The 20,587-nt window shown below is 35.1% G+C and overlaps 1 protein-coding gene and 1 long non-coding RNA gene across 5 annotated transcripts in view; one reads left to right on the top strand and one right to left on the bottom strand.

Annotated features, from left to right (window-relative positions):
• Positions 1 to 20,587, top strand: part of FGF12 (fibroblast growth factor 12) — a 589,282-nt gene that overhangs the window by 463,941 nt on the left and 104,754 nt on the right. The gene's annotated exons all lie outside the window — the stretch shown is intronic.
• Positions 1 to 20,587, bottom strand: part of LOC130541395 (uncharacterized) — a 51,833-nt gene that overhangs the window by 12,218 nt on the left and 19,028 nt on the right. Inside the window, exons 2-3 of the long non-coding RNA XR_008955442.2 lie at positions 5,502 to 5,671; positions 3,787 to 3,923 (exon numbers count right to left, since the gene is read on the bottom strand). This is a non-coding gene — a long non-coding RNA (uncharacterized LOC130541395). The remainder of the gene's footprint in view (positions 1 to 3,786; positions 3,924 to 5,501; positions 5,672 to 20,587) is intronic.

The raw sequence follows: 20,587 nt of genomic DNA, 5'->3' as shown, positions 1-20,587 counted from the left end.
CAAATCAATTTAAATGGAATTTGAGGTGTTTTGGTGGAATTCTAACATCCACCAACACCCATTATATCTCCCTATTTTCTTCCCATTGAATTAGTGGATTCTTTTTCCTTCCTTCCTTCCTTCCTTCCTTCCTTCCTTCCTTCCCACTTTTCTTCCCTCCATCCATTCATCTGTCTTACCTATTTTCCTTCTTTTTAAAAATTTCAGCATAGCATTTTTCTTCTACAATCTGGAGGAATATATGGGTTATGTAAGTGTGGAAACATATTTGTCATTTTAGTTTACCTTTGCTGAAATAGTGAAGGATACATAACGTATAAGATACAACAATTCTCTTAATTTTTTGTGACTTGGCTCATCCAGAATTAGTTTGTCAGCTCCTGCAATGTACTTAACATCTTATTTCTCCCCAGTACCCTTCATGAGATCTGCTGTGGTTCATAGTAACTTAGATTGAATTATTTTTCTTTTCTTTTTCTCTTCTTAGTTCACTTTGCCCAATAATAGAAGGGGAGAAAGAGGGGTTTTATGAAATGTTGATATAGTGGAATAGCATGAGTGGAGAATTTCAAGAAAGTTCAGTTCTTTGCTCATGAATTGATTTAACAGTTACCAACCAAGGTGCAGGAAATTAAGTGCTGTATTACATGTAGCCTGAGGCTCCTTGGAGAGAAGAAAAATGCTTTTGCTTTTCATTGAGCTGTGGGAAGTTGTTTCAAGACCATCAGGAAAAGCTTTATTTCTGTGAAAAATAGCTCTATGGTCATCAGAGCAAAAAGGCCTTGAATTTTATATTGTGAAAGATTTCTACTGAAAGACCACTAGATCCTGACGCCATTGACCTCGGAAGGCAGGAGGATGTGGAACACAAAATTGAAACTGTGGCCCATGAAAGTTACTCTTTTTCAGTAACACTACAGTATTACAAATATTGCATGTTCTTTAATGAAACACCTCGCCACTAACCTGAATGGATGTCAGTTTTGTTTCTCTTTATAACACAGGGCTCACTAACAATGTTCAGCTTTTCAGCCATTTATTAAACTCAGAAATTTGTCTTAATAAAATCACTTCAAAGGAGAAAAAACAGAGCTGTTTGTCTGAAGATATTCTTTGTAGTATTAGCTATAATAGTAAAAGATGGAAACAATTTAAATACCCAATGGTATAGAAATTATTAAATGAGTTTACATGCCAAGAGGTAAAGAAATATTGTGTGGCCATTAAGAGTTATTGGGCAGACTCTGAAACTGCAGAAAATTGGCTCCAACCTAGTGTTATATAGAGGAACTAAATAACTAGTCATAATAAATATAGCATTTATTAGGTCCTTTTAATGTGCCAAACACTTTTGAAGGACTTTACATTTATTAAGCCTAACAGTAATATTATTAGGTAGTACTATTATGGTCCCTAATTTACACATGAAGGAACTGAGCAAGATTGCAGGGCTGATAACCCCTGGGTTTGGGATTCAAATGTAGAGAGTCTGTCTGCAGAGTTCACATTTAACCAGTACTGTGTATACGATCAACAAATGGCTGTATCTACATTGATTACATCTGGTAACACTGAGTGCAGGTTAAAAAGCTAGGAGAATATAGAGAAATAAAATTAGTTAAGACTGCTGAAATTTGGAAGAGAGGCATTTTTTAAAATTTTCTTTTATGTTCTAGTGGGTGGCTTTCACTATTTAAAAATGTCTTAGTAGGGCCAAGTATGTTAGCTCATGCCTGTAATCTCAGCACTTTGAGAGGACAAGGCCGGTGGATCACTTGAGGTCAGGAATTTGAGACCAGCCTGGCCAACATGGTGAAACACTTTCTCTACTAAAAATACAAAAATTAGCCAGGCGTGGTGGCACACGCCTGTAATCCCAGCTACTAGGGAGGCTGAGGCAGGAGAATCACTTGAACCCAGGAGGCAGAGGCTGCTGTGAGCCAGGATCATGCTGCTGCACTCCAGCCTGGGTGACAGAGTGAGAGACTCCATCTCAAAAAAATAAAAAACAAAAAATAAATAAATAAAAATAAAAATGTTTTAGTAATGTGTAACATTTGCATACAAAGTTCAAACTTTATTAAAGTAGGCTATTGTATTAGATTATTCTTGCATTGCTATAAAGAAATACTTGAGACTGGGTAATTTATGAAGAAAATAGTTTTGATTGGCTCACAGTTCTGTAGGTTTTACAGGAAGCATGGTGCTGGCATCTCCTTGGTTTCTAGGGAAGCCTCAGGAAGCTTACAATCATGACAAGGCAAAGGAGGAGCAGGTATGTCACATGGCAAAATCAGGAGCAATGCAGGGGAGAAGCCACACACTTTTACACAGCCAGATCTCATGCAAACTCAGAGAGAGAGTTCACTTATCATCAAGGGGATGACCCAAGCCATTCATGAGGCATCTGCTCCCATGATTCAAACATCTCCCACCAGGCCCCACCTCCAACATTGGAGATTACATTTCAAAATGAGATTTGGGCAGGGACAAATATCCCAACGATATCATCCGTCACATAGTATGAAAGAAAAGAGCTCTCTATCCCACGTGACCTCTTATTCCGTTTGAAAACCCACATCTAGAGGTCTGGTGTTAAGTCTAGTTTTAGATAAAGGCCACCACAGCTCCCCAGATGGAGTAGATGCTTGAAGGATGAGCTTTTTGTGGAAAATTGGAAGCAGCAGAATTTGCTAGTATGTAGGGCAGAGAAGTGCAGTCTGGGTAATCAGTTTGTAATCCTCTAGCCTATGATGCAAAAGTGACAAGGAAAATAGCTACATCTGGCATAGGAAATATTTACGTTAAACATTAGGAAGAACTTCTGAGATTTCATAGTACTGTGCTGGGTTGTGTATTCATGTTTTAAAATAAAAGCTTTATCTTTAAATCTGAGATATCCATCCCTTGGGGGAACAAGAATACTCAAATAGAAACAGAAAGGATTCTTACAAAGTGGGAGGTCAAGCAACTTATAGAATAGAGAATATGTGATGTGGAAGGAGAACTATGATTTGTGTTAAACTTATTAAAGGTGCGTTGTTAGAAATTTGTGATTTTTGATGCAAAATTATCTATAGTGGGTTTTTATGATTTTGAATAGCACAGAAATCATATTTTATAATTTAAAATGTCCTATAAAATTTTTAACATTGGGAGTCCGTGAATAAGTTTAGGGAAATTATACAGCAAATTGATGTATGTGCATATGAATATTTTCAGGAAGGGAAATCCATGGTTTTAATCAAATGTTTATAAATGTCCACAATGCCACGTTTACTGCTATAACATCTCCACTGATATGTTACAGGAAAAGAGAGGACTGAATGGTAATTTAGGTAGATAGATGACAGATAGATTGATGATAGATATAAAAACAGATATATAAATATAATCTCTTGCATAGACTTGGAGAATCTTCTTGGCCCCTGCTAATGTTGTTAATATTCTCATTAAAAAGAGAAGATATAGTCTTTTATTAAACTCTCATTGGAAATGGAAATAACTAACATGTGTTTAAATACCTTTAATCTGTGGCCATTGAAAAGCGTAATGCATGGGAATTTTAGACGGGGGCTGCAGCTATACCTTGCACATTGTATTTTGGCATAAAGATGGATCAGAGCATTGAGATGATACACTGGGGTTCTTCCTGGAGATGCTATGCTGCCAGCCAATCAAGCATAGTTATCTAAGTTGCATTAATCAACTGTGTAACCTGTGATTTCCTCTCAGATGAAATCACCTTTCCAAGGACTAAGACTCAATTAAACCTGCATTGCTTACCTTGGTGACATCTGTTGTTTGCATTGTCAGGAAATCTGTTGTCATTATTTAGAAAGCAATCTTTTAGATTTCATGTAATCGAAGGTGCCAAAAATTTAAATTAGCATGAAACATCTGATTCCTCAAGGCATCAGTTCCTTGAAGCAGATAACCAATGAGAAGAGATTTATTTCTCTTTTATAATTCAGGTTTTTATTGCTTTTACTTTAATAAGAGCTTTTTGAGATATAAGTCACTTCATAGATTTTTTCCCTGAGTTTCTTTTCCTTTTGTTAGCTTTTTAAAAGTGTATTTGTTCATGTGTGAGGTAGTGTATGTGTGTGTGTGTGTGTGTGGTGTTTAAAGATAGAGCAAATTGACTTTTGAAAAGAACGTGGTTAATAAAGCCATTCGGGTTAGTAATACAGGATGGAGTAAGACTGATTGAGCAGCAGAAAAAAATGGAAAGTATTCAAAGTTCCTAATGAACATATTCATTTTATGAGCTACCATTTTCTCACTAAATGCCTCTTTTGACTCTGGCAGTTGCTATTGCTATGACATATTTTAATTTATACCCTAAAGCCAAGTGGAATATATGTCTTCATAGGTAAAATATAGCAAGATATAAATTAGACAGTCTAATATTTGATACTGGTTGGAGAAAGCCTTTCCCTGACATTCCTTTGACCGAACCTCCTAGATAACATGTTGCCTATTATTTGGGAGGGCAGTAAACCTACTTAAATACCCCCATTGGTTGTTCATTTTCATCTTCATTCAGCTTTTCATTTGTTCAGCAAACATTGAATGTCCCCTGTGTATAAGGCCCTATCTGTGCTTAACATTATGCAAGTCATGAAATTCATAAGAAATAATATCTGCATTTACGAAGGGTCTTAAACATAACCAAAGTACAAGGTAGATTGAGGATCATAATATGACAGACTGGTAAACAGAACGCTGTGGAAACATAGAGGGAGCAACTAATTTAACCTGAGCAGTCAGAGAAGATTGTATGAAAATACAGTATTTTGTTTTGCCTTCGAAGGACCAGTACGATTTTAGCAGATAGAGGAGGAGAAAAGGTGCTAAGTGCTTCCAACTTAAGGGAAACATTAATTTATTAAGTGCTTTTTATGTGCAAAACAGTCTGCTAAATGAATTCTTTCCTATGAGCCAATTCTTTATCCCCACAATGCATAGAAGGAAATGGAAGCTTGCAGAGATTCAGTTTATTTTCTGGCCAAAAGAAAGAGCAAGTAACAGAGTCACTGCCATATTTGCTAAGCTGAAAGACATTTCTTTTTTTCATTATTGTGTCAGAGAGAGGTTGGCAAACCTTTGCTTAAAGAGCCAGATAGTAAATATTGTAGGCTTTTTACACTGCACAATCTCTGTCACAATTACTCACCTCTGCCATGGTATACACCAAACTCTCTGGTGTATAGCTTAAAAGCAGCCATATACCATAAGTAAATGAATGAGCATGGCTGTGTTAAAAAAAAACTCATTTATAGATATTGAAAGTTAAATTTTACACAGTTTTCAGGTTTCATCAAATATTCTTCTTTTTAATTTCTGAACTATCTAAAAATGTTAAAACTGTTCTTTGCTCATGGCTCTACAGAATCAGGAGGTGGGCTGGATTTGTCCTGTAGGACATACTTTGCTGACCCTTGAAGCTTTATCAATACTTATCATGAGAAATAATTAAGGGAGAAAGAGCCACCTACCCTTTATATGAGGCCATCGCATCACACAACTCCTGAGTCTTCATTTGATTTTTAGTCCATCTGAATAGCACTGCCTGCAATTGTGGACTCTGCAGTTTGAGTGACCAGTGAACTCCCAACACGGAGGAATATAACATTGGATGTTACTACCTCTTACACAGATGCATCTGCTGAAAAATAATAGGTTAAAAAAATCATCTGAGATAAGACTTGACTCTATTATTGAACAAAGAAATGTTTCCAGGACAACTCTTAAAGTGAGCAAAGTTATGTCATACTTAAGTTACCTTGTTTGTCAATCTTTACACAGCAAGGGCTTTTTATGTTTTCTCCTTTATCTTCAATGGTTCCCTTTTTGATTAAAAAATATGAAAAAAATCCCTGAAGTTTGACTTACTTATAAAGTGAAAATGATGCAAGCCTGATTATGTCCTTAGAAAGCATTGATGATATCCTGTATACTTCAATATACCTAGTGAATTCTAACACACCTGAATGGCCTTGATGTAGACCAGAACATGTAGAGAGACAGAGGCAAAGCACTTGGCATCAGACGGTGGATCCCAGAGACGTTTTAAGGTTCACTAGACATTTGCTGTAAGTTTCTAGGGCTAGACTTCTGGAATTCCACTCTTGTTGGTTGAGAAGTAGAGTCTTGATAACCAGGAGTATATTAGAGATTTTCATGGAGGTCTGTCTGACTGCAAAGACTCTAAGAGTCAAATCATCATAAGATTCTACTCAATAAAGTATAAAGAATGATCTTGGCAACGTTTCTATCCTCTCTGTACATCAGTTTCCTCTTCTGGAAAGTGGGGGTAATAATAGCTACTTCCTTAGGTTGAATAGAGGACTAAATAAGAAAATAAATCATTTAAATTATTTTAATTACGCTCTTTGAATTTTTGTTTACCCTTTTCTCCAGAATTAAAAATAGAATTCATATTTTCTACATTCCTGATTTATCTGTTATGAATGCAAGCTTTTTTTGCTTAGACGCTTTTGGATTCCACATTAAATGTGAAAAAAATCATCTCTTATTTTTGTTCATCAATATCGTCAAAAAAATATGATATACCCAGGCAATTGTATTATTTAGCTTTTAGGAAAAGTCTTCCTTTCTGAAAGTCATTTTATTGATGGTGTGAATTAACACAAAATGTTAGGTCAATTTAGTTATCGTGTGCTTGGGGAATATTTATTCATTCTGGAGATTTCTGGATGTGCTATATAGTTATGGTGATTTATGAAAACAAATCGGAATACTCTGCCAAATTTTTAACAAGAATCTAAGTCATAATGAGATACTAGTTTACTTGATGGGAGGATTGATTCATTTGATTTTTCCTAGGGGAAAACAGTGTTTCAGGCTTTAAAGATGAAATATGACACATTAGATCCTCTTTAGGCTCAGTAAGGAAAGTTTGCTTTAATTTTGCAGAACTTTAAAGTTCAGTTTTATTCTGCATACTGATGTTAACTGTTTAAGATGATTTTGAGTCAAAGAAGAATAAGAATAAGATATTTTGTTGGACTGCATTTATGAGCCTTAGAGGGCATAATTTAGACTAATGTGTCTTTCCATTTGATCCTAAAATCTGTAGGGTATTAAGTAATGTCTTACTGGAGTTTTCATATATGGTATTAGAAGTTTATTTCCGCTGATTTAATTTCAAAACTCAATTTCATTTATTTCAGAAAATTCCAGCATAGCCAGCATGATATTTCATTGTTGTGTTTAAATCAATGTTTCTCAACTTGGCTGCACCTGAGAACTTCATGGAGCATTAAAAAAGAAACTTCATCCCTGGACTCATATGCGTATTTAATTGGTTTGGAGTGTGGCTCAGGAATAGTTTTTTTTTTTTCCCCTCTTTTTTTTTTATTTTTTTAAAACAACACCAGATGATTTTAACGAGTAGTTTTGATTGAAAACCAGTGGTATAAATGAGCACTTCTCAAATTGTAATGCATGTATAAACCACCTGGGAATTTTGTTAAAATATAGATTCTGATTCTTCTGTAGTTCTGGGATGGGACATTGATGGGATTAATGCTGCTGAGTCAAAGACCATATTTTCAGTAAGAAAGGTCTAAGCTAAGGCCCAATTTAGTTAGAAAACATTTTATCAATCAATGCCTTGATACTAAATAATTGTTTATGAAATAATTAATGTTTACTTGATTACTCGAAATGATGTCATACTCAACATTTTAAAATGGACCATTTTTACTGCCATGTTGCTTGATTCAATCCTATATTTTCTGACCACCTACTATATACTTACTATTTTGCTAGTCTTGCAGGGAATGTACAGAGTAGAAAAATAGAAATCCTATGCTTAAATAGCTCAGAGAATCAGAGTGTTTATGCTAATGACCATAATTAAAAGGAAAAGGCTTGTAAGTAAAATTTTTGATTTTATACTTAATTTTGAGGTATTATGCCTTTTTGTTAGAGAGATTTCTTACGTTTTAGAAATTATTGAAATCTGACACCTTTTCTTTCTCTCTCCCTTTCTGCAGGATGCGTGTGTGTGTGTGTATGGGGGAGTAGTTCTTAGGGGTTTTTATCTACTTTTTTGATGGGTTTATCCAAAGCAACTAGAGGAGCACTTGATTGGAAAAAAAAAAAAATTACAGTCACGTGTCACTTAATGATTGGGATACATGTGAGAAATGCATCCTCAGGCAATTTTGTCACTGAACAAACATCATGGAGTATACGTAGGTAAACCTAGATGTGAGAGCCTACTACACACCTGGGCTGAATGGTATAGCCTCTGGTTCCTATGCTACAAACCCATATGGTGTGGTACTGAATACTGTAGGCAGTTGTAACGTAGTGATATTTGTGTATCTAAACCTAGAAAGGTACGGTAAAAATATAGTATTCTAATCTTATGGGGCCATCTTCTTATATGTAGTACATTGTTGACCAAAACATCGTTATGTGGCACACGACTATATATACCATAATTCCATAATATTTAACTGTCTGCAGTCAGATCTAAAAACCATTTTGAAAACTACTCATATAGAATACATTTTAGAGCTTAACATGCAATGGAGACAACATTTTTTGTCTTCAGAAAAGTGTTTTTGAATCTCTTACAAGAAATTTAACAAAATGATCCACAGCTGTTGCCAAAGGAATTAAAAGCAAAGTTTATGCCTCCCCACGGCCAGCATACTTGTACGAAACAAATGTCAAAAGCTGCACGTGGGGAACTTGGAATGGTTTAATTTATGTGTACGGAGTCAGCACAAAATTCATAGCAGTCTGTCACCAAGGTTTGTTAGCTAATTGCTGTGTTTTAAATAAATGTGAATTTTAACAACACTGTTTAAGAGCCTGCTGTCTCCCTTCGTCTTGGCACACCTAGGGGTTCAAGCTATTATCTGAACACATTTTCTAATTCTTCAAGTACTGAGGGGGCACCTCTGTTGTCTTTGACAGTCAGTCCCCCTCCTTAATAAAATCAGCTAGACACATTCTCAGGAAAACAGCCCATAAGGCAGAATTTTCATGGGCTACTACTACTATTTTTTTCTTCACACACTTCTTTCCCCATAAAGCACAAACAATTCAGATTGTGCCACAGGCTGCTGGAGATAACACGTATTGAGTTTTCCTCGTCTCACTCTACATAAAATTACTTTAGGTAGGGAGAATTCATTTTACTAACTAAAAAACTCATCTATTTGTAACCAGTGTGTTCGATACAAGCTCATGATGTAAGCAAAAAAGATTTTCTTTTCTCTCTCTCTGTCCTCCTTACACTTTGTTACAGTGTGGTGATGTAAGCAAAAAAGATTTTCTTTTCTCTCTCTCTGTCCTCCTTACACTTTGTTACAGTGTGGCATATCTTCATGTGTTCCTGGACATAACCTCTGGCGGAGCCATGACGTCTCCACAGCTCTACAGACACTTTAGATCACAAACATAGTGCCAGTTCAGTAATTAGAATGGAGTCCAAGGTATTAATCCAAACTTAGAAGCTTGTGTAATCAACAGTTAAATCCTCTCCCAGGTGAGGTTTGCTTTAGTGCAGAAGCCTGTGGTTGGAAACGGGAGTATAGCATTAGCTCCTCTTTCTTAGACTCTCTTACTACCTAGATGCTGTGTTAGCTCTACCAGGACCAAAGTGATGTGTAGAGCAGAGGAGGTGTAAAAATAGTACAGTTCTTGTTTATCTGGGTGGCTTCATAAACCCTCGGCCATGGCCGACGTTTGAAGTTGAGGTTTTCAGGTAGACCAGGCCAATATAAAAGCCATCTTTTTTTCCTTTCATGAGTGTTTTCATGGAATCTTTAAAGATTCCTTGCTGGATTCTCTCACCTGCAGTTCCCTTAGCTGATATTTCTATTGCAGATAATTCCTTTGTGGCTCCTTCCTCAGCCCCTGCGTACCCTGTGGTGTGTGGCCAGTCTCTTTGTGGTGAGGTTCCTTTATCCCTGTACCCCAGTTTAGCTTATCCAAAGTGACTCCCTACCCCCATCTGTCTTGGCCTACATCTGATCCAGATAAAACCCTATACATCCTTGGTTCTCACAACTTCTGGGGGTTGTGCGCTATCTCAATACGGCGGTACTCTCCTATCTGTTTCTGCTATCAAAGCAGCTGGTCAGGCTTTCAGTCTCTGTATATATTTCTCTGGCATGGGTTAGAGCCTAGTAAAGTTTAACTTTTTAAGAAATGAGTCAGGCCCCTGTCCTCTGTGTCTTTCCACTGCAGAGAGATAACACCTCTCAGCCCTCCCTCCATAGAAGCAGGAAAGGGGACTTACAACACAGCAATAACTTTCTCTGGAGAAATCTGATAACAGGCTTTCTCCAAAATTCTATTTCTGACCCTTGGACCCCTATTTATACCTTATGCTAACTGAGAGGTCCAAGAGTAATGGAATATGTTCTCCCACATCACATGTGTAAATTCTGCATATGGAGATTTGTGTAATATGCGGGTTGTATTATGGTATCCGCTGGGTTGATTCTACAGTGAAATCTGAGGCAGGAAGAATCCCAGTCCAAGGATTTGTTACATATTTTAACAAGTTGGGGATGAACAGAATCCAATTTAGTGTGATTTCTTAGCCACTGAATAAACACTATTAGTTGGGCACAGTAAAAATTTGGTGGGAGATCAAAGATGTATAAAATATAACATTTGTCTTCATTGGCAAACAACCTAATTGGGAAAGCCAGATACACTGTAAATAGCTAAATATAGATGAATATGGCTGTGATATACACTTGCCTAAACTACCCTGATATGGTATCTTGTAGTTTGTCAAGTCAGAAGGTTTTGTACTTGGCAAAGGGAAAACTAGTTTGCTAGGCATAGGAACATTTTGGCATGATGATTTTGGTTTGGAGATTGGTGAGGTTATTGATATTATCGTAGAGATGCTTCAAGTGACAGAAGATCCGGTTGGGGAAGAAAAAATATGTAACAGCAAATTATAAACTTAGGCTAAGCCCACAGATTTTACTGAGTAATTTCTGTCAGCAAAAGCATCCACAGTGAAGACATTCAACCATTAGAGACATATATGAGAATGCCACATATAATCCCACCTACGAGATCAGCTATTAAGAATTCTGGCATTAATCCTAGGTGTGAATCATTGGTCGTGAAACCTCACACCTCGTTTATTTTCATTGCTACATCCTATGCTTCAGCAAACTTTTCCTTCAACCATTACCTAAAGTTAAACTATTTCCACTGTTTTGTGGTAAGAACATATTTATTGTATTTTTGTATCTTATAAAAAAAGAGGGAATTTCTGATTGTTTCTTCTTTGAGGAAATATTTTTAAACTCCCCTCAATCTACAGATTTCTTTAGTGAAGAAAGTATAAAACCACCCTATTTCTACTTACAAACATTTCCTAAAACATTTTTTTCCTCTCATGGGAAAATTATTGCCATGAATATTTATACATGGCATGTCAGAGACTTAGTGCGTTTTGCCCATACACTTAGACTTTCCTTGTTCCAATCTAATGCTTCTGGAGTTTTTAAATAACATAATTGTGCTCAGCTCAATTCATTTTTTGTTCTATTTTATGGATATATTGTCAGCTACATTTTACGTATAGAAAGTTGTTTTACAGCCATTGAACCATAGCCTTAACATCTATTGTTATGGTTCTTATTCATCACCCCCAAAATAATTTTTAAAATTCCAATACAACTGTTATCTTATGATGCAGTATTTTCATTATGAAGCTTTCCCTTATTCAGTTTCTTAGCAAAACCTTTTCTGATACCAGACCGATATTTTCCACTTATGATTCTGTTTTCCAGTCATATTAATCAAGCTCAACCCATGACCTTGAAAAAGGATGAAATAGAGGAATTGCCCTTGGGTGTAATGAATTGACACAGGAAAAGCTACTCATGATGGATCTTAAATGCAACCAAGTAATTTGCTTAGATTCTCAAGAGAATGATTTTATATTCTCTATTAGGATGTGTTTAACTGAGTAACTGCAGTTACATAAGTAATAGTGATGGTGTACAGATAAGGGGGATAAATATACGTGCAAATGCAAACACACACATCACACATACATTTAATAAAATCTGATTCGTTAGTGACGCATATTTCCTCAGTTGCTAAGCATTGATGACAGCATATCGTATTCAAAGATTTATAGAAACACGACTTTCACAAGTCGTTCACTGCTTTCTTTCTCTTTATGTGGAACATGAATTTCTTTCATATATCATTACTTGAGGAACTTCTAGTCATCAATCTGCCCATTTGTGTTAGTCTGCTTTTGAGTCACCCAAAAGTTTTTATACTTTCTTTAATAGTATAAAAATAAAATGCTTCAAAAACCTTTAAATCTTCATATGGATTACAACAGAGCAAAAGATTAAGGTATCCAATATTAACCTTCTCCAATTTTAAAGAAAATGAATCAACTCCATACTGCTTATGCTTTAAATACGTTTTTATTATAAACAAACTATACTGTTTTTAACTGCTATTGTTTATTTTATTTATGTATTTATTTATTTTTTGAGAAAGGGTCTCACTCTGTCACCCAGCTGGAATGCAGTAGTGTGATTTCAGCTCACTGCAACCTCTGCCTCGCGGGTTCAAGTGATTCCCCTGCCTCAGCCTCCTTAGTAGCTGGGACTACACACGTGCACTACCACGCCTGGCTAATGTTTGTATTTCTAGTAGAGATGGGGTTTTGCCATATTGGCCATGCTGGTCTGAAACTTCTGGCCTGAAGTGACCCATCCACCTTGGCCTCCCAAATTGCTGGGATTACAGGCATGAGTCATTGCACCCAGCCCTATCTTTTAAATTATATTTATTATCATGTCTTATATTTTTCCTCATGCAAAATTTTCCTGGTTCCTCTCTCCCCTGCAAACAAACAAACAAACAAACAAACAAAAACAACCTTTACTTTGTAACATTTCTGTTCGTTTTGCTTTTTTTTTTTTTTTTAAATTTTACCACTACCTTACCAATATGCAAGCTTCACTGGTTCTGAATCACACAGGGTACGGTAAGGATTGGAATTTAAGAGTTTGATTCTCAAACATTTGCTGCATGTCAAGCCCTCTCAGAAGTCAAGCCCTCTCAGAAGTCAAGCCGAAGTTCAAAAATAGAATAATATCATTTAGAATTTGCTCACCCTAATCTTGTAAAAAGTGTAAATTTGTATTCCTTGTTATGAAATCTGGAGAAAGCCAGTTTTCCTGTGACCATGGAAAGACTCTTCCAAGGGAGACTTCTGGCAAAGTAGTATTTTTATGCTTAAGAGTAAAAACACAAACAAAAAACCCTCCCTGGTCAAATAACTAGAACATTTGGTTAACTCAACCAATCAGCAAAATCAGCACCAAAATATTTTTCATGAAATAGATGAACTACACTTAGCCACCACTGCACCATAAGTGGAAGTTAAAATGGCTCTGAAGAGAAGATATGGAGAAATCTATTCTTTAAGAAGTCAAAATCCCAAGATAATGATGGGTAAGGGTTTCCGAGAAATTACTCAAAAGTCAGGGATGTGCACGATTACAAGCAATATGTGTGCAACTGATATAGGGATTAGAGCTTCATCTGCCACTCTCTGATGTTGATATAGAGATCATCTGGGTGATGGACAGGCTATATTTTGATTGTTATTGAGTAGGAAATTGGGTCTAAATAACACGGTGGCAAAACTAGGACATAAATTCAAAATTCTGGTTCTATAGCTAAATGCTAATGCTGAGACTCTGACAGGGCTTTTGATACTAATAAAATTACCCCCAAAAGATATGGGAAGGTACTTATTTAATCTGATAAAATGTGGGAAAATTAGAAAAGGCATGTAGCAATAATTGTACTGGTTTAATATTTTGAAGAATAACCAAGTCACGTTATATTATTTGCACAGATTGCTCTTACAGTTTTACAAAAACCAAACACTAGTAGGATCTTACATTTAGTCTGTGAGAGCATAATTACAATTTATGAGCTTATGGGAAAAAGTTACTGAAGGGTGAGGTTTTCTGAGGAGCATAATTCTTGAAATCCAGACTTGGAAACTAGCGATGGTGAAAACAAATATTAATTTCCATATAGTCACTAACCAGATCCAAGCTAATTAAAGGAAAGTCCAAAAGCTCAAGAAAACTCAGTTTAAATTGCCTGAGTTTAGGGAATGCTCATGATTCATCTATTCTGCTATCTATCTGTGTGTTTAATCCATAAATAATTACATCAAATAAAACCATACTTGAAATTATTCTCCAATAAGACTTTTAAAACCTACTTTACTATTTTTATGCTGTTGCCTGAGGAATCTATTTCATTTCAGTCTAATTAAAATGGCTCAAAGAGCATTTTTAAGGGAGCAAGAGAAACTTGATGTTAGAAAGTTTTTTTGACATTAAATGCTTTAAATATATGTCATATGCCATACCAAATAACATGCAAATTAGTATACAGCACATCATTTCTAAAGAAAGTAAACACGCATATTTTACTTAAAATATATAAATATATAAAATATGTACAATTTATATTTATAAGTAAACATAAAATATGTAAATATCTATACAGTAACAAGTATGTTGCTTATAGGTTTACGTGTGTGTGTGTGTGTGTGGTATGAGTAATGGGGAAGTAGATTTGAATAGAGGGTACAAATCAATAAGACAATGAATTATTGCAAAAGTATCAAAAGATTAAAAGGAACAATGTATACTTGGTCAGATTATTGAAAGTTTCTGTTATTTAACAATTATAAAATTATGCATATTTATAAGTCAGAAGCTGGAAATCAAAGTAAATGACTAATTTGCATGGGAAGTAAGACTCTGCCTCATTGTAGCTAGTTGTAAGAATTATGACAGAAGATGAGGACAGGACAAGGACCAATCAGCTGGGTTCACTCTTCTTTGGCGTGAAGCTGAATATTTATGACAATGAATTCATCTTCTGGAATAGCATAACAAGTTAAACCATAACAGAAGTGACTTGCAGTTTCCCTCCCCACCAGAAATGATGTCAAAAAGCGCTATAAATTTCATTAATGGGATGTTTTAACTCTTTGTTGTGGAATGCCAACCAGAGGCCTGCCAGGTGGGTACATTCATGAAATGCCATATAACTTCGGGAAAGACATTAATGGCTACTGGAGATGTTCCGTAGACTTAATAATAGGCACATCTCTAGGAAAATGTATGTGCATGGCTCCGTTTAGTAAATGTAACATATTTCTTTCATGTTAAAAACTGCTTGGGGGGTCAGACATGAGAAACGTATGTTTAAGCTTTGGCAAATACCATTTTAAATATTGTTTTAATAAAGTTAGGTTTACATTGATGACTAATCAGAGATTGCAAATAATAAAGAAATAATAGTAGAGGATTAGGTTGTGCTTACATGTGATATGTAAAACAGTTATCTAATTATTTTATTATACCAAACGTGAATTGGAATTGATTGGAAAACTTTATGCTATGATATGCATTTTAACATGATCCCTACTGTGCATTGATAATTTAAACTTTCTAGGTACCATAACACTTTCTTCCCCTATAACTCAGCTTACTCAGGATGCACTTAATAAGTAAAACTCTGAAATGTTTTCTCTCCCCAGATAGATTGTAATTTTAATTAGTATACCTCTCCCCCAGCTCTATTCATTGGCTTTTGTTAGAACGATTGTAATGGGAAAAGTTGACAATGTTTATAATATTAATAATTTAAACTTTTCTCTAACATTAATAATAAATTACCTTTTATTGAGGTCTTATAATGTGCTCAGCTATTTGATACATGCTGTGAGCAGTATTTCTATTCATCCTTCCTGTAGCCTTTTATGAGAGAGCTGTGCTGTTAATTCACATTTTACAGATAAGGAAACCGAGGCATCAGCAATTAAAGTAGTTTTCTCAAGATCTCACAGCTGGTAAACAGTGGAATCACAATTCATACCCTGATCAGTGTGCCTCCTAAGTTAATACTCTTCCTACTAGTTCACATCCATACCTCTCATCTCTCTAGGCTTATGGCATGATATGCATTTGGCAGAGTGAACATTTTGAAACTTAGCAAAAATTATATAATGTTACCTAATGTTCCAAATAATTTGAAGGAGTTTTATATGTGTTCATTATAAAATAAATCTTAAGGAAGGATCTATTTGTTATATAAACACATTTTTAACTTGTTATAACTTCTTTTGATTGAATTGTTAAACTTTTTATAGTGCAAAGTGACAGAGAATTTTAACTCATCATTGTTATGTAAGCACTTAATGTCTTCCCATTGGATCTTTTATTGTTTATACATTAGCCTGAGAATGTTGGCTTTTGCCTAGTTGTAGAATCAAATATTTTTAGTTTAAAGGTAAATTACAGATTATTAGTAGTCCAGTATCACATTCAATGCAGTTATCCTTTGTACATTTTCCTATATAGCCTCTGAATTTATCTTCAATGATAAATTTATCAAATATCCTATGTTGTGTGTCAATATGCAGAGAATGGCTGTAACATAATAGGAAATTGAATACATATTATTTTATTTATAAAAATGCATCACAATATTAAGATGGCTATCAACATGAATAGAAACAGAAAATGTAGTATATATGCACAATGAAATACACTTCAGCCTTAATAAAGTGGGAAATCCTGTCATTTTTCACACCATAAATGAACCTAGAGGACATTATGTTAAATGAAATAAGCCAGGCACAGAAAGACAAATACCACATGATCTCATCTATATGTGGAGTCTAAATATTTGAATTCATAGACGCAGAGAGTAGAATGGTAGTTACCTGGGTCTTGGGGAGAGGAGGGGCTGGGGAGATATTGGTCAAAGGATACAAAATTTCAGTTTGATAGGAGGAATAAGTTCAAGAGAGCTATGGTACAAGGTGGTGACTATAGCTAATAACAATGTATTCTTGAAAATCACTAAGACAGTGGATTTAAGTGTTCTCATCTCAAAAAAATAAGTATGTGAGATACATATGTTAATTAGCTCCATTTAGCCATTCAACAATGTATATATATTTCAAAACATCATGTTGTACATGATAAATATGTACATTTTTTATTCGTCAAGTTAAAGTTAATTAATTTTTAAAATACTATGGTGGTTTTACAAATAGCTGTTTTAAACCAGTTTTAAATGAATGACAAATCTTATGTTAACAATAATACATGATTCATTTCTTTTCTAAGTGAATAATTTTCATAGCCTAAATCATTCTGTGGGGAAAATTTCCTGCATCTTTTTATGCCGAGAGTCTCAGGAAAACATCCGACTTTCTCTGGATTGATATGAGAGGGCAAGACTCCAAACATAATTTGAATAACACCATTTCCCCTTCCAAACCACAAACTTTAGCCACATCCAGACTTTTCTTTCTTCAATTTTTTAAAATAATTCTGTAATTCTGGACACATTTAACAGAAAAGCAAGAGAACATCCTAATTTTTATTCAATCTTCATTTCTTACTGTTAACTGAAGCTAAATTAGTTTCTTTTCTCTTTCCATTTTTTTCATTCTTTCTTACTTTTGTTCTTCCCTTTTCCCTTCCTCCCTCTCTCCTTGTTGCCATATTTTTTATTAAGTACTTATGTAATATGCGTTACTCTTGCCAGGAGTCATGATTTCTCAGTGTCATCTTATTTCCTCCTTCCCTTTCCCTTTTCTTTAATAGGATTAGTTCCATGTCTAGGAGCAAAAAGCCAACATCAATAAAATGGTCTCTCTGCTCTAAGAAATATTATCTTCTGGAGATTGAAAGGAGGTGACTGAGCACTTTTGTAAAGTATGCAATTGAGAGGGTGAGTTCAGATCCTAGGAGCCTGCAAAATCAAACCATATCTCTTCATCCAGAGTCAGAACATATTTTTCCTTCAGTGAAAAGTAGAGAGATCCAATGATTTTTGATACGTTTTATATGCCATTGGTCAGAAATAACCTCTGGATCCATTGATCAATTCATAAATCCATTTTCAAGGATATGCATTTCAACAGTTTTATTCAACAACTGATGTGATTTAGTTTCTTATTGTTTCTTTCCTTGGCATTAAGACCAAATCAGTTCCCCCAGGGTATAATGAGAGCAATGTTTCGAAAGGCAATAATGTGAAAAGCACACTCGATATAATGCTTTTTATTATAATTAATCTTTTTAGGGGCTCTTTATTTTAATTTTACTGAGATATATATCTTATGTGAATTAAGTACTATTTTTCAGAGTATTTTTCCTGACTATCCAGTAAGTTTTTTTCTTTTCTACCATAGCTGACATTAATCAAAATTAAGGTGATCATTGTGTTACTTGAAGACAAGTGATTATTTGTCAAAGAGTTGGCGGCAGAAAGCACTTTGACAGAGACATTGATTCTAGTTAGAAGCAACCAACATAGGTACATACATTTTTATTTCCTCGGTCACTGTAGAGTTGGAGAAGACTTTTCTTTTCTTGTCTTTTCTTGTCTTCTCTTGTCTTCTCTTCTCTTTTCTTTTCTTTTTTTTTTTGAGACAGATTCTCACTCCATTACCCAGGCTGGAGTGGAGGGGCATGATCTGGGCTCACTGCAACCTCCACTTCCTGGGTTCAAGGGATCCTCCAGCCTCAACCTCCCCAGTAGCTGGGATTACAGGCACGCTACCACCACTCCTGGCTAATTTTTGTATTTTTTAGTAGAGACAGGGTTTTGCCAAGTTGGCCAAACTGGTCTGGAACTCCTGAGCTCAAGTGATCTGCCCATCTTGGCCTCCCAAAGTGCTGTGATTACAGGCGTGAGCCACCATGCCCGGCTTATATTCTTTCTTAAGAGCCTGAATATTTCGCATCCTAGAGAATACAAAATTTAGTCAGACAGGTCTCTGACTTTACGTTACTCTCAATCTATATTAAAAAGACTTACACACACAAAAAAATTAAGCATGCAATTACCTGTCATCTTGTTTGCTGGTGTTCTTATATAAATACCTAGCATAGACTAAATCCTAAATAACGATACGTGCTTCTTGTGAGGAATGATTTATAGACAAAGTGCTCAAATCTAATGTGTAAAGCTCCTGTGTAACCACTATCCAGATATTTGGAACCCTTCTACCACTCCCCGAAGTATTCCTAATGCCCCTTCACAGACAAAGCTCTCCATCAAGAATTAACTACCATTTTGTTTTCTACACCTATTTTTTTTTTCTGTTTTTGAACTTTATATAAATAGGATCATACTATATGGGCCATTTGTATCTGGCTTTTTTTTCTCATGCAACTAAAAATATCTGATCTTTTTCATGCTGTTTTGTACATCTTAGTTCATTCATTATTATTGCAATGTAGTATTCCTTTGTATTGTATATAACACAATTTCTTTACCCATTCTCCTGATGATAGACATTTGGGTTATTTTCAGTTTGGAGCTATTATGAATAAAGTTTCTAAACATATTCTAGTCATTTTCTTTTGGTGGACATGTACAGCCATTTGTCTTGGGACTTTGTATAAGAATAGAATTGCACAGTCATAGGCTACCTATGTTTAGCTTTAGTAGATAGTGTCAAACATTTCTTGAAAGTTGGTGAATCAACTGATACACCTGTTATAGCCAAATTTAGGAATGTAATAGTACAATAGAGTTATAGACAATACACAGCATGACTAAAGCAAAAGAGCACAACTTACTCTCTATCAGAATCAAAGTGGGTCATCAATGACAACATTTTCATGGCACACTCCCTGCTCTTAGTTAGGAAAAGATAAGCAGCTCTTTCTAGGAGAAACATGTTATATGAGTTTGAAGGCCCTGAAATATTTGATCAACAGACAAAAGTGAGTTGTGGTGAGACAGAAGAGTTTCCATAGAGTGACAAAGGGTACAGATTTGTGTCCCAGTAGCTCCATTGACTCACGATCAGCTTAAGACTTTAAGTTTTTCTTATCCAAAACCCACAATCATAGGCAATGGTATATTTTGTCCTAGAATAAATATAATAGGATGTCTCACTTTTGCTCTTTCTGGATACCAGTAATTAAGTATGCTTCACCTGATTTCAGCATTTAGAACTCTATTCTCTTTCTGGAAGGGCCAGATGTTCTTTGGCTTGTATGAATTTAATCTTCTATGTTTGATTTTAAATAAATGAACATCCGAGTTGGATCCTTCCTTTCTAGTCTACCAGAAATTAAAAAAAAAACCTTCAAAATAGATTTATTTGCCCCATAATGTATTGAATTCTTTACAGCACAAAGAAAGCTTCCATTTTATACTATGTTTTGACTCTCCAGAAAAAGAAGATACCTATAGGTATCCTCTATTTTTTGTTTGATAAATTCTTTAAAATCAATTATCTAAATATATCATTATTGGCATTTGAATTATTGTTAGCAGCAATTAGGTAGATAGGGAGAGTATGATCAGAATTTTATGGCTGAAACGGACTTGAAATATTTAAATCTTAATTTATTTTTCTAATATTTGAATATTTATCAAAAACACTTATGCTTGTATTGTGGCATAATTTTTTCTCAAGGTGTAAATTATTAAGTGGTTAATTAAATGTAGAACATTCTTTGGTGAC

This window comes from Pan paniscus, chromosome 2 (assembly GCF_029289425.2).
Source record: "Pan paniscus chromosome 2, NHGRI_mPanPan1-v2.0_pri, whole genome shotgun sequence".
NCBI lineage: Eukaryota > Metazoa > Chordata > Mammalia > Primates > Hominidae > Pan > Pan paniscus.
The sequence above is the reverse complement of the archived record's forward strand: the minus strand, read 5'-3'. Positions and strand labels throughout refer to the sequence as shown.